The sequence below is a fragment of the Dreissena polymorpha genome, chromosome 8 (assembly GCF_020536995.1).
Source record: "Dreissena polymorpha isolate Duluth1 chromosome 8, UMN_Dpol_1.0, whole genome shotgun sequence".
NCBI classification, from domain to species: domain Eukaryota; kingdom Metazoa; phylum Mollusca; class Bivalvia; order Myida; family Dreissenidae; genus Dreissena; species Dreissena polymorpha.
In genome coordinates, this window is record NC_068362.1 from 66,987,917 (window position 1) to 67,001,441 (window position 13,525).

Consider the following 13,525-nt stretch of genomic DNA (forward strand, 5'->3'; position numbering starts at 1 on the left):
AATTATTAAAACGTTATAAAAGGTTATTTCAATTCACTAAAGCATTTAATTACAAGAACAAGTGCATTTTATGTCCATTACAATACATGTAACAGTATTGGCATTGTATTTATCTGCATTTGATGTGCATTTAATACACTTAAAAATGCAGACAAGACACACTTCTAACAGAAACAAATGTATTTTTTTCTGCATTTTTCCAGCATTTTTCCAGCATTAATACTCTTCAAGTGTATTTTTTATCATCCCAAATACACTTTACCAGGAAAAAGGTATGTTAAAATGCATTTTTAGTTTGTTTTAAGTATATTTTCAAATGCATTAAGACACTCTTTTCTTTTGCAAAAAAAGGTTGAACAAAAAACTTGAAAATATTTAATATACTAAAGTGTAGTAATAATTAAAGTTTTGTATGAGCATCAAAAACAGTGTCAAATTCATACCAGTGCCTATTTAGTAGCAGTAGGCCTTATATGGTCTACTTGTGGTAGAAATAATGCATTTTGTATAATGCAACATACATAAATTAAAAAATATAGCTGCCCATACAGTTCAATACAATGTTCAATTAACTACACTATGCAAAGTTGAAATATGACATCAAGCTTGGAATACTCTTTTAAATAATGAATAATATGCTCTTTAAATTTATAAGTGAAATAGACACTTGCATATAAAAACTGATTTTACATCAAAACTAAATGTTTAATTTGATTTTTAGCTCCACTGGCCAAATGTCCTGTGTCCATCGTGCATCCATGCATAAACTTTTCCTTTAAACATCTTCTCCTAAACTACTGGTCCAATTCTGATGAAATTTCTTAGGAATGTTCCTGGGGTGAACCTCTTTCAAATTTGATCAAATTATGCCCCTGGGGTCAAATTTGACTCTGCCCTGGGGGTCACAAAATTGAAAATTTGCTTAAATAAGGCCTATTTTGTGAAAACTTTCAAAATCTCCAGACCATAACCATTGGGCCTAGGGCTATCAAATTTGGTATGTAGAGACATCTAATAGTCCTCTACCAAATTTGTTCAAATTATACCCCTGGGGTCAAATTTGAACCTGCCCCGGGGGTCACAAAATTGAACATATGCTTATATAGGGTATATTTTGTGAAAACTTTACTAATCTTCTCGTCAATAACCATTGGGCCTAGGGCTACCAAATTTGGTATGTAGTGGCATCTTATAGTCCTCTACCAAGTTTGTTCAAATTATTCACCTGGGGTCAAGTTTGACCCTGCCCCGAGGGTCACAAAATTGAACGTATGCTTATATAAGGCCTATTTTGTGAAAACTTCAAAAAAATTCTTGTCCATAACAATCCGGCCTAGGGCTATCAAATTTGGTATGTAGTGACATCTAATAGTCCTGTACCAAATTTGTTCAAATTTAATCCCTAGGGTCAAATTTGACCCTGCCCCGGGGGTCACAAAATTGAACATATGCTTATATAATGCCTATTTTGTGATAACTTAAAAAAAAATCTTGTCCATAACCATTAGGCCTAGGGCTACACAATTTGGTATGTAGTGACATTGTATAGTCCTCTACTTAGTTTGTTCAAATTATGTCCCAAGGGTCAAATTTGACCCTGCCCCGGGGGCCACAAAATCAATTATATGCTTATATAGTGCCTATTTTGTGAAAATTTTAAAACTCTTCTTGTCCTTAACCATAAGGCATAGGGCTACCAAATTTGGTATGTAGTGACATGTTATAGTTCTCTACCAAGTTTGTTCAAATTATGCCCCTTGGGTCAAATTTGACCCTGCCCGGGGTCACAAAACTGAACATACGCTTATATGGGGCCTATTTTGTGAAAACTTTAAAAATCTTGTTGTCCATAACCATTGGGCCTAGGGCTACCAAATTCGGTATGTAGTGACATCTAATAAACCTCTACCAAATTTGTTCAAATAATGCCTCTGGGGTCAACTTTGACCCTGCCCCGGGGGGTCACAAAATTGAATAAACGCTTTTAAAGCGCCTATTTTGTGAAATCTTTAAAAATCTTCTTGTCGAAAACCTTTTGGACTATGGCTACCAAATTTGGTATGCAGTAACATCTTATAGTCCTTTACCAAGTTTGTTCAAATTATGCCCTTTGGGTCAAATTTGATCCTGACCCGCATGTCACAAAATTGAACATTATATACGCTTATATCTTGCTTATTTTGTGAAAACTTTAAAAATATTCTTGTTCTTAACTCTAGGACCTAGGAATACCACATTTTGTATGTAGTGAGATATAGTAGTCCTCTACAAAGTTTGCTCAAATTATGCCCCTGGGGTTAAATTTGACCCAGCCCAGAAGGTCACAAAAGTGTACATGTGCTTAAATAGGGCCTATATCTAAGTATTTGCACATGCAGAGAAATTTGTTTCAGCCTTTTTTCAGCAGTGGAGCGATATGGGGCCATCATGGCCCTCTTGTTTAAATACTCAAAAAATGAAACCGTGTTCATGCTTGCATGAACACAGTTTATAAATGCTGTCAGAATTATTAAATATGCAATTACTATAAATACAAATGCCAGGGAAAAGTGCTTTTTGTACTAAAAAATTCGAATATTACAATAATACATTCTGAATACTTAAGTATGTAATTAACAGTTTTGTCTGAGAAAATCACTAAATTTTATATATTTATTCAAATTCACATAAATCATATTTCAAAAACACATAATTACTTCAAATCCTTTCACACAATACTGATAAAAATGCACAGTTTCTGATTGTTATTGATTCTTTATTAATTTATACATGTACCATTTTTTAATCTTGATGCATCCTCAATTGTATAATGCACATCTTAATCTTAACAATTATAATATAAAGATTAAGGCTGACTCAGTAAAATAATAATCCATGATTTCTGCAGTACTTGCAGACAAACTAGGAATACTGCTGTGATATTATCTATCTATCTAATGGGATATTAATTTGGCTTCAATAGAAAAAAATCAAAGCATACACATGTATAAAATGTGTATGTATATATTAGTTAAACTTAAATTGATTGACCATCGATAAAAAGATATTAAAATATATGTATATATATATATATATATATATATATATATATATATATATATATATATATATATATATATATATATCCTTGTAAAAATAAAAATTAAATATGTATGTTTCTATTACATCATTTAGGACGTTTATTTTCAGACAAAGTAGAGTGAAGCTTAAAACAGTATCCAATTGTAACAGTCAATTTTGGGAAAATCAACCTTATAATTATTTTCTGTGTTGGCCAATGTCATAATTGGTATAAAATGTATATTGAACTGGAAGTTTTCTTTATTTTAAATGATAACATTTGCTTGGTCAGCCATAATTGTCACAATCAAGTGGTCTTTTTACACTGTAGTTTTCTCACTGACTATGGGTTTGTTCTGAGAATGAGCCACACAAATATCGTTGGGGAGATGAGTTGTCAATTTCATGTTTATCAGTCTTTCATAATCCAGTATACCTGTAAAAAGGGAATTTGTAACTAATAATCACACAATATACACAATTAAAATGGTATGCATTTAGATTTATTTAGTACTGCACATTAATCATTTTCCAAAAATATGTAGCAACATTACATTATATAATGCTGCAATACTAAAGTAATTTACTAATTAAAGGTCGCTGATGTGTAATGGATGTGGTGTCCACCTAATGATCTGGAGGTCACTGGTTTGATCCCCAGTGTGGGAGCATTCTTAAGAAATCTCCAAGAGACACCCAAGTACTGGTTCTAGGCCCAGGAAACGAACTCAAGAGCATTTCACATACATGTACGTAGTTAGTACTTTAAATTTAATCGAACTAAAAATGGGTTAAAACTAACAACTGAAACCCTTATTAATACATTTTATTTTGAATCAAGCAAATGTGCAAATTCATTAAAAATAATGAGTAAAATTTAAAAATTCTACTTTAAAGTAATCATGATAATTTAGATCATTTTCAGAATATTTAATGATGATAATGATACAATTATATATTCCCTAAATGATAAAAATAAAACATGTAATGTTAATTTATGAAAAAAACGTTTTAATTTTATCAATATCATGGTAATTACAACTAGATACAGGCAATTAGATCAGAAACGTGCATTAATTATATTAATGAACAACCCAGACATTTATAGTGATTTATGGTCACTATTTGATTAACGTTCTATACATGACCTGTCATAAAAGGTATTTTTTAGCCAGTACTACAATCGGCAATGATAGTCTGTATTGCATACATATTCCAACGTCTATTATCGATTCGCTTCCTCAAACTGAACAAATATTTAATGTTTACATCGCGAAACGTAATGCATCCAGTTTCACTTTCGGTTTGGTTGGTTTTGTAAACACCGTAATTTCATCTTAAAAATTGGATGATAGGGTGATTAAATAATAATGGAAAAGTAAATCACTTGGATAATAGGTCAAAATGCAACACAAATGAACGGTAATAGTGCTATTAATATCAAAGTTTCGGTAAAAAGTTTGGCGCTAGTTCAACGCGCATCGTATACAGCCTCATAACAATAGACTGACAACCTTTTGGGTAGTAAAGTAGTAATACAAGGCAATATGGCGACCGTTAGCCACGAGGCCTATCTTACGGAGGAATCCGAGATAGCCGATGTATCACGATTGCCAATCGGAGATGGACGAAGTGTTACGATTGAGTCAGTTGATACGTGTTAACAGAGCTAACAATAGGCGTTGAAATCGAAAGTCATTAGAATCAAAGGTAAATTCGCAGTTTTCTTCCTTTGTATGAATTGTATACACTCGATGTTTACTCCCTTTTTTAACATGTGAACAATATATTAAAGACGATTCATGAACACAGCAGACAATATGAGGTCGATTTATAAGCGGGGTAGCTTACGTCTAATTATTTGGACTAAGCAGACAAGGGTTTAATATTTGCTACACTGAAGCTTTTGAGACCTACTTTCGTTTTCGATGAATTTTGCTTGTGGTTGAATTAGTCTTATTTATAATACGCTCAAAGAATTTAGAGATACTTTTTATACGTGCTAAATTATTTGGAACATCTTATCTGCGAAGGACCAATTACGTGGTGAAACCAGAAAGTTTAAATTTTCATCTATTGACCTTATCGCGATGACGTCACAAAAGGGACAGTCCCTTAGCGACGGTGAAAACAATGCCCTAGATACGGTCGATTTACTACGCTGATTGAGCACCTCTGCTGATATTTCGTCAATTGCATTCCTATTGGGAAGTCGATAGGTAATTAAATGTCCTGTAATTGGTGTTTAAAATGTCTTTTGACTATTATGAAGGGTTAGATTGCACTTCGAAAGCCCGATATGATCAGAAAATAAAACTAATTGGACTTAATGAATATCCGTACAAATTGCAAGCTGGATGTTGGAAAAATGACCCGACCAAGTGGCCGATGATCGAGTACGGCGACATTCACGATTAACTTTCTCACTGAGACAACGGGTAAATTCGTTTATTCTGTAATAATGGGAGTATCCTTTTAGATGTTGATGTAATGAGTATTGTCGTTCTTTTCAGGGTCCATTCATCTTCGAACATTATAATTATATTTCTACTATGTCAATTTATCATGCTAATGTGAGGCCACAATTAAAATATTGTTGGTTTGCCCTTTACCGACCCTAAATTTTACAGGTGGGTAGGTAGGTAGGAAAATTATTTTATTTTATTTGAGAAATTATATTTTTAATACACTAATAGTCTATGAATATTTAAAACACTTTTATTTAAGCACTGTTGCAGTGTACGAAGCCCTATGTAGCTTAACATTATCTTGTTTGCTGTTTCTTGCATATATTAATATCAAATGCATGCTTGTGTGTTATTTATTACATCAAATATTTGTTCATTATATGATTTTAATTGCTCAAATGCATTTGTAATTATTTAACAGCCAGACAGCTTTTATTTTTAACTTAAACCTTTCCCTTAAATTGGGCTTAATTAGCATGCAACAAGCATTGAAGGAGTGTAGAAAGACAGCCCAAAGCCTTTAATGGAAAAATTCAGACGTGGCGAAAGACCATCACATTTTACAGGCCAGACTTGCCTACCAGGAGAAACAATTCACAGGCCTGTTGAAGTTTTTACAGGCCTCAATTTTAAGTGTTTGACCGGTTAGTGCATAGTCTCAGCATGGAAAAGTAAATTCATAAAAGTGCAAACTGAACATTATTATAAAGCATTATTTCTTCTTGAATGCTCTGAGCTTTTATGAGTACAAACGTACAGCTCAGAGGGTCAATAGCTGGGAGTTGTATTATTGCAACTAACATAAGCATGAAAACTTGATTTGGGGAAATAAATTCTGGATCTGGATAGGTACGTTGCAGGACCTTTCGGTGTAGGCGCAACGGGGGAGAGGGTGGTTAGTCCCACTGTAGGACAGTGGGTGTTAGTTTCAGTTTGTGGATATACTAACGCTTTAAACATATATACTTGAGTGTTGTCGATGTATTTAGCTAAGAGACATTAATAAATTAAATAAGTTTACCTTTACATATCCATTTCACTAACATGCCATTACAGTAAACTGTTCAGTGTGGCAAACATAATAAAGCAGAATATGCACATGAATCTGATTAAACACAGATCCACTTGCATATAAATCAAATCATGTTTGTCTTTTATTTTGCATTTTCGACAAAAAAAATCCTGTAACTGTTAGATGTATTTTTCTTTGCGAGTAGACTGCATTCCAATTTTCAAACACTTCATCACTTGTTCTGTGACATTCAGTTCATACATTTGCAAAAAAAAGAGAGTTTTATTTGTATCTAAAACCTATGCTCAATCGTAGAATGACACGCTCTTTTCATTAATCGATACTAATTATATGATGTCCGTCGTAAATTCGATAGTTATTTGTTCTCGCTGAGCATCGTTATTTCTTTTAATTGTCGGCCATCTTGGATCACGTTAACAACATGTGTACAACGAACGTAAACTCGTATATGTCCGACTACTTTCGCGAACCAATGGTTAAGTATGATGTCGTTCGGCCATTTTCACGGAACACCGCCGATCGCAATGCTGGTTATAGACGCTTGCATTACTGTCTATTCTGGGGCGTATGAAATTCCAACCATCGGAGCGACCTAGATCGGTCAGGGGCGATAATAATAGACAGGGATATAAATACGCGCATGAATAAATATTGCTTTCGGCTCTTTTGTCATCGTCGAAAAAAACGAAAATAAAAAAAATAAGTTTTCAGAAATCGCAATAAAATTTTTTGGGTCGGGGGGTAAAAAGTGGGTCGGTCGGTAAAGGGCAAACAAACTCAATTTTAATTTAGGCCTGAAGCTGTAAAATACGTAGGGACATCTGGTACATGTCTTACTGAAAGCCTTAGTTGTGTTCATTGTAATTAGAACGAGTGACAAATATTAAAATTAACACACATATATCTGAATAAATATTTGTTTTTCAAACAATATTTACCCCCGTTGCTGTCAAACGTAATTTCTTTTTTATGATGTCGATCGTTTATTGTCGTAACATTAAATCTTAATACGGAATGACGTCTTTTTAATTAACTGATACACTCTAAATACGTTACTTGTTTTTTTACGTAAATTTTATAATTATTAAATACACCAATAAATTAATCGGGCTAGTATCTTTACGGTGTAAATTTCTGATAATCTAAATTGGACATGACTTTATATTTGACCATATGTCACATATCTAATTTAAGCAACTGTTAAGTACATCGGCGTTAATTAATCATCCAAATGACTGCTTAATACTACCAGAAAGAGGAGACATGGTGGCATCTATCGTGTTAAATGACACTGCCTTGACCACCCAGTGTGGTTTATGACACCTTTTTGTCAGTTAAGTTTGGACAATATTTGATCAAAACGAGATAATCGGATTATGCAAAACAAAGGGGCAATTAAACACCAGAATACAAAAGCTTACACGATTTTAAGACTGATGCAAACAATCAAATGAAAAATATTGCATTTAATTTAATTAAATGTTTATTTAAGGTGTCAACGTGTTATATAAAGCAACTGTATATTCAATTATTTCGGCATTAAAAATTTGGCGTAAATGACTGCTCAGTATGACAAGAGATGACATAGAGGTATCATAAATTGTGTTTAATGACCACATGTGGTTAAATATGCAAAGCCCCAAGTATAGGTCCCCAGCTGGCTTTATGACACAGTGTTTTCTTTGTCTGGACAGTATCCGATCATAACGAGATAATCGGTTTGTGATGAAGAAAGGGGCATTCAAATACCTAACATGCGGAAACAAAAAGTGTCGAAATTGGTGTGAATTAAATAAAAACAATAACATTTATCATGAGAATTTATTTAATACGTAACAAGGTAATAAGGTAACAAATATAGAGGTTCAAATCAGCTACTATATGTTGCATATATTTAAAATTTATTGGTTGTTTGTTTTCATCCTTATTTGTGTTCATTCATTAAATTAAATTTATAATGAAAGAATTTCTATTTCTGGGTATTTTTATTCTAAAAAATGGTCGCGAAGATGTGCCTTAACTTAAGAAAATTGCAAGCAGTGTTAAATATTTCAATGCAAATAAAATGGCGACAGCGCTTTTGTTTTCACCGTCGTCAAGGGGCATGTAGCTCTAACTGACGCAAGTGCCCGGATGTTGCGATAAGGTCAATTTGCGTAAAACAAAGACCTAGAATAAACAGATTGGAAACTTCGCGCCTTATCGGGCTATCTCGCGGCGGGGTCACATGGCAGTGTTTTTTATGGCAAATTCAGGGCCGATATTCGGCCCCATTCCCCTAAAAAAGAGTATATATTTTTTATCCCCTCCAGAATGTAAAAAACAAAAACATTTTTTTTTTTTTTTTTTTTTTAGAAAGAACTGTCTCATAATCATGATAAATATATCTCAAATTTATTTCATAAACAACTAAAAAAGTACAGTCAGGTCGTCAGTTCCGAAAAGTCGCCAGTTCCGAAACAAATTACATTTCATTCAACATTGAAAAATAAGTCTTACCACTTATGATTGAACAAATTGTACGGCCATACACCTTAATATTTGATGATTTTTTTCGCAACAAACCGGAAGAAAATAGACAAATGTAAACAATCTGAATTGTCGAAACGCTCGCAGACATATTTTCGAATCGGTCATCGGAAATTAGAACACGTTTGCTTCTATAACAGATTGTGCATAGTAAGTGATCTTGGTATTGATTTGAAGTTAATTTATCAGGAAATAAGAAAACAATAAGATTTATACATTTTCAGTCAAACTGTTAATTTAGAGTCTCGAAAAAGACTCACTGCCACAGGTGTCAGTTCCGAAACAGACATGAAGTAAACCAGGGGTAATCTCAAACGATTTTTTACCTGTCAAACATCGTTAAGTGATATTGTAAATTTTATTATTGGTCTTTACACTTGGCCTGGGATGAAATGCTATTATTTTTAATGCTTAATACTGCTTGAAAACAATGTAATTATATTTGGTCCCTACCAGCATTTTTTATATTGCATTATTGAATAGGAAACATGATGTTGCTACTATGAAAACATGTGAGTAGAACTTACTAGAAGCAACAGGGGCTTCAAAAAATTATGTAACCATTTATATATGAGCATCTTACTATTAATTACTTTATACTGTTTGAAAATATAATTCAAGTTTATCTTTTATTTTTTTTTAATGCTTGAAGTTACATAGCAATTTTATTTTTAAAAATATATAAATACATGTATCACATCTCATACAGGGTGATAACAACATAATGTTTACCCGAGAATGGTTATGTTAACCTAACCCAGTTTTATCAACCTGTATTGATGTGATATTTATTTTATTATACTGAACAAAGAAAACAAAACAACTTAATAAGAGAAACACAATTGAAAATTGCTTGTTTATTCATTTACTAAGTACTCTGGCACATACATTTCTGAATGTACGGACGTTTAAAAGAAATTGCTGGTATTTACTCATAGACAAAGGAAAACAATGTATTCCAATTTAATTAAATCTGATTATAAAAATTTAAAATTTCGTGATTTTATTTTTGTTTTTATTTAATGAAATATGCAAATGCCAGAAAGAAAAATGAAGTAAATGCAGTATATTTATATATTCTCTTGATGCGAAAAACTAATGGTGCTATTTTCAGCTAAAAAATGGTGATAAAATAATGTCCCATGTGACTGTAATACATGTATGGGTAAATGGGAATTGACATGTGCTAGTCACATGAGGTATATTTAGTAAAATGTTTTTTTTTATGTGTCAACGTGTGAGTTTTCCTAGACAAATACCATTATGTTTATTCTTTATATGTTGTATATTTTGAATTGACCTACATTACCATCTCATCTAGCTTAACAATCTTACTTCATCAATTTGAGATGAAAATTGACAAAGTTTTTCAAAAAGAACCAAGACACGCTTGACGGCAGGCGTGTACAATAGGGTAAAAGAGCTTAAAATTTTTCCAACATTGTACAAGGTCAAAATCCTTTAAAATAAATATTTTCATCCAGTTTTTAGCTGCAATGGCCAGAGGCCAGCAGGGCTTATGTCATGGTCCTGTGTCTGTCGTGCGTGCGTCTGTCCATGCTTGCATGCGTGCGTTAACTTTTTCTTTAACCATCTTCTTCTCCTAACTACAAGTCCAATTCTGATAAAACTTCTCACAAATGTTCCTGGGGTGAACCTCTTTCAAATTTGTTCAAATTATGCCCCTGGGGTCAAATTTGACCCCGTCCCAGGGGTCAATAAATTGAACATGTCCTTATATAAAGCCTATGTTGTGCAAAAATTAAATATCTACTTGTCCATAACCATTGGGCCTAGTGCTACCACATTTGGTATGTAGTGACATTTAACAGTTCTCTACTTTGTTTGTTCAAATTATGCCCCTGGGGTCAAATTTGACCCTGCCCCAGGGGTCACAAAAATGAACATATGCTTATATAAAGCCTATTTTGTGCAAACTTTAAAAATCTTATTGTCCATAACCGTAGGGCCTAGGGCTACCAAATTCGGTATGTAGTGACAACTTATAGTTCTCTACTTAGTTTGTTCAAATTATGAATCTGGGGTCGATTTTGACCCTTACCCGGGGTCACAAAAATGAGCACACGCTTAAATAAGGCCTATTTTGTGCAAACTTTAAAAATCCACTTGTCCATAACCGTATGGCATAGGGCTACCAAATTTGGTATGTAGTGACATCTAATAGTCCTCTACCAAGTTTGTTTAGATTAAGCCCCTGGTCAAATTTGACCGTTACCCAGGGGTCACAAAATTGAACGTATGCTTATATTGGGCCTATTTTTTGCAAACTGTAAAAATCTTTTTGTCCATAACCATTGGGCCTATATCTACCAAATTTGGTATGTATTAAAATCTTAAAGTTCTCTACCAAGTTTTTTCAAATTATGCCCCTGGGGTCAAATTTGACCCTGCCCCGGGGGTCACACAAATGAACATATGCTTATATAAAGCCTATTTTGTGCAAAAATTAAAAATCTACTTGTCCATAACCATTGGGCCTAGTGCTATCACATTTGGTATGTAGTGACATTTAATAGTTCTCTACTTTTTTTGTTGAAATTATGCCCCTGGAGTCAAATTTGACCCTGCCCCAGGGGTCACAAAATTGAACATATGCTTATATTGGGCCTATTTTGTGCAAACTTTAAAAATCTTTTTGTCCATAACCATTGGGCCTATATCTACCAAATTTGGTATGTATTAAAATCTTAAAGTTTTCTACCAAGTTTTTTCAAATTATGCCCCTGGGGTCATATTTGACCCTGCCCCGGGGGTCACAAAAATGAACATATGCTTAAATAAGGCCTATTTTGTGCAAACTTTAAAAATCTTCTTGTTCATAATTATAGAGCCACAGGCATTGAAGAATTTTTCCAGAGCCACTCACTCTGCAGGGCGAGTAGGCCTGACAATCCACTCGCCCTTCACTTTAATCTACTCGCCCTGCATTAAAAAAAAATTAATATCTATATTTATAGTTATGATCAACCAGAACCTTTTAACCTACGTAATATAGTGACACTAAACTGCAAGCAAATGAATTACATTATCTGATGAATTTTATTTGCTTTCCTTACGTTCTTTGCACCTGTTTCCTTTTCTCAATACTTTCCGCTTCTCGTTTTGATGACCTTTTTTTTTGTTCCCTGTCTCCACCACCTTGAAGATATTTTAAAATAGAACCCTTTTTCATGCTGAGTTTTAATATTTCAGACAAACTTTTACTGAAAGACACGTTTGATTGACAAATGGTTACAATATGGACAATTTTGGCTAAGGCTTCTGATCACGTATGATTCTGTTTATTAATAATTATTGTTTCTGTTCATTTTTAATTAAATATAAGAAGTATTATAAAAAAATTATTGATATTTACATAAAAATGAAATTTTATTCTTCACGGAATGACCAATATATTTAACTGTTTTTTTTTCACTTTTAATCGATTAGCTTAGAGCACTGACACCTACGAAAAGAGCGCAGCCGATTTCGAGAATTATTTTTACTGTGCCCATGACGTCATTTTTCATTGTCAAAACGAACGTGCAGTTTCTTTGTGTACTAAACCTTTTGTTTGTTCCTTCAAAAAATTGTTTGCAATTTGTATCAATGTGGCAGGAGTTCTGGAACTGAATTTATATTTCTCAACTTGATAAACAGCACTTGCCCTGTCGGTCGAGTATTTAAAAAACTTTACTCGCCCGACCGTCAACTTCACTTGCATATGCGAGCGGTCGAGTGGATTCTTCAATGCCTGGAGCCTAGGGCTACTAAATTTGGTATGTAGTGACATCTAATAGTCCTCTACCAAATTTGTTTAAATTATTCCCTGGGCTCAAATTTGACCCTGCCCTGGGGTCACAAAACTGAACATATGCTTATATAAAGCCTGGTCTTTTGTGCAAACTTTAAAAATATTCCTGTCCATAACCATTGGGCCTAGGGCTACCGAATTTGGTATGTAGTGACATCTTATAGTTCTCTACCAAGTTTGTTCAAATTATGCACCTGGCGCCAAATTTATCCCTTGAAGGCTCCCATTAAAAAGTTGTTCAAGAAAATTTGATTTGTCAGAAAACATGGCCACAGGAAGTCGTTGAACTTTGCATGTTTATGCGTTTTTGCTATTTATTCATTATGGGATGAATAAACTTTTTTTCTACTCAAACTTTAAGTTTATCAAAATACACTTGGAATAACTTTTTAGTTATAAGAGATAAATGCATACATGTCGAGCGTGAAAGGTAAACCAACATGTTAACTATCCATAAATGTTAACCCTTTACCAAACGACACATTTTGGACTGCCGCAAATTGAAAGAGATTGCAGACGAGAAATAATATTGTAAAGGACTATTTTCAATAACAAACAGAACAGGTAACCAAAGTCAGATGGAAAAGGTAAAGGAAAGTTAAGTCATGCTAATTGTTTGTC

At 33.5% G+C, this 13,525-nt stretch overlaps 2 protein-coding genes and 1 long non-coding RNA gene across 4 annotated transcripts in view; 2 read left to right on the forward strand and 1 right to left on the reverse strand.

Annotated features, from left to right (window-relative positions):
• The window catches only part of LOC127841515 (uncharacterized), a 186,309-nt gene that overhangs the window by 82,789 nt on the left and 89,995 nt on the right, over positions 1-13,525 (forward strand). The gene's annotated exons all lie outside the window — the stretch shown is intronic.
• LOC127841521 (uncharacterized) lies at positions 3,304-4,670 on the reverse strand. The gene is made up of 2 exons (XR_008031046.1): positions 4,209-4,670; positions 3,304-3,496 (listed from the first exon to the last, which is right to left on the reverse strand). It is a non-coding gene; the product is annotated as an uncharacterized LOC127841521 (long non-coding RNA).
• Positions 4,680-13,525, forward strand: part of LOC127841514 (uncharacterized) — a 78,531-nt gene continuing 69,685 nt past the window's right edge. For both annotated transcript variants that reach the window (XM_052370385.1, XM_052370386.1), the window contains exon 1: positions 4,680-4,770. The gene's annotated coding sequence lies outside the window, so the exon portion shown is untranslated. The remainder of the gene's footprint in view (positions 4,771-13,525) is intronic.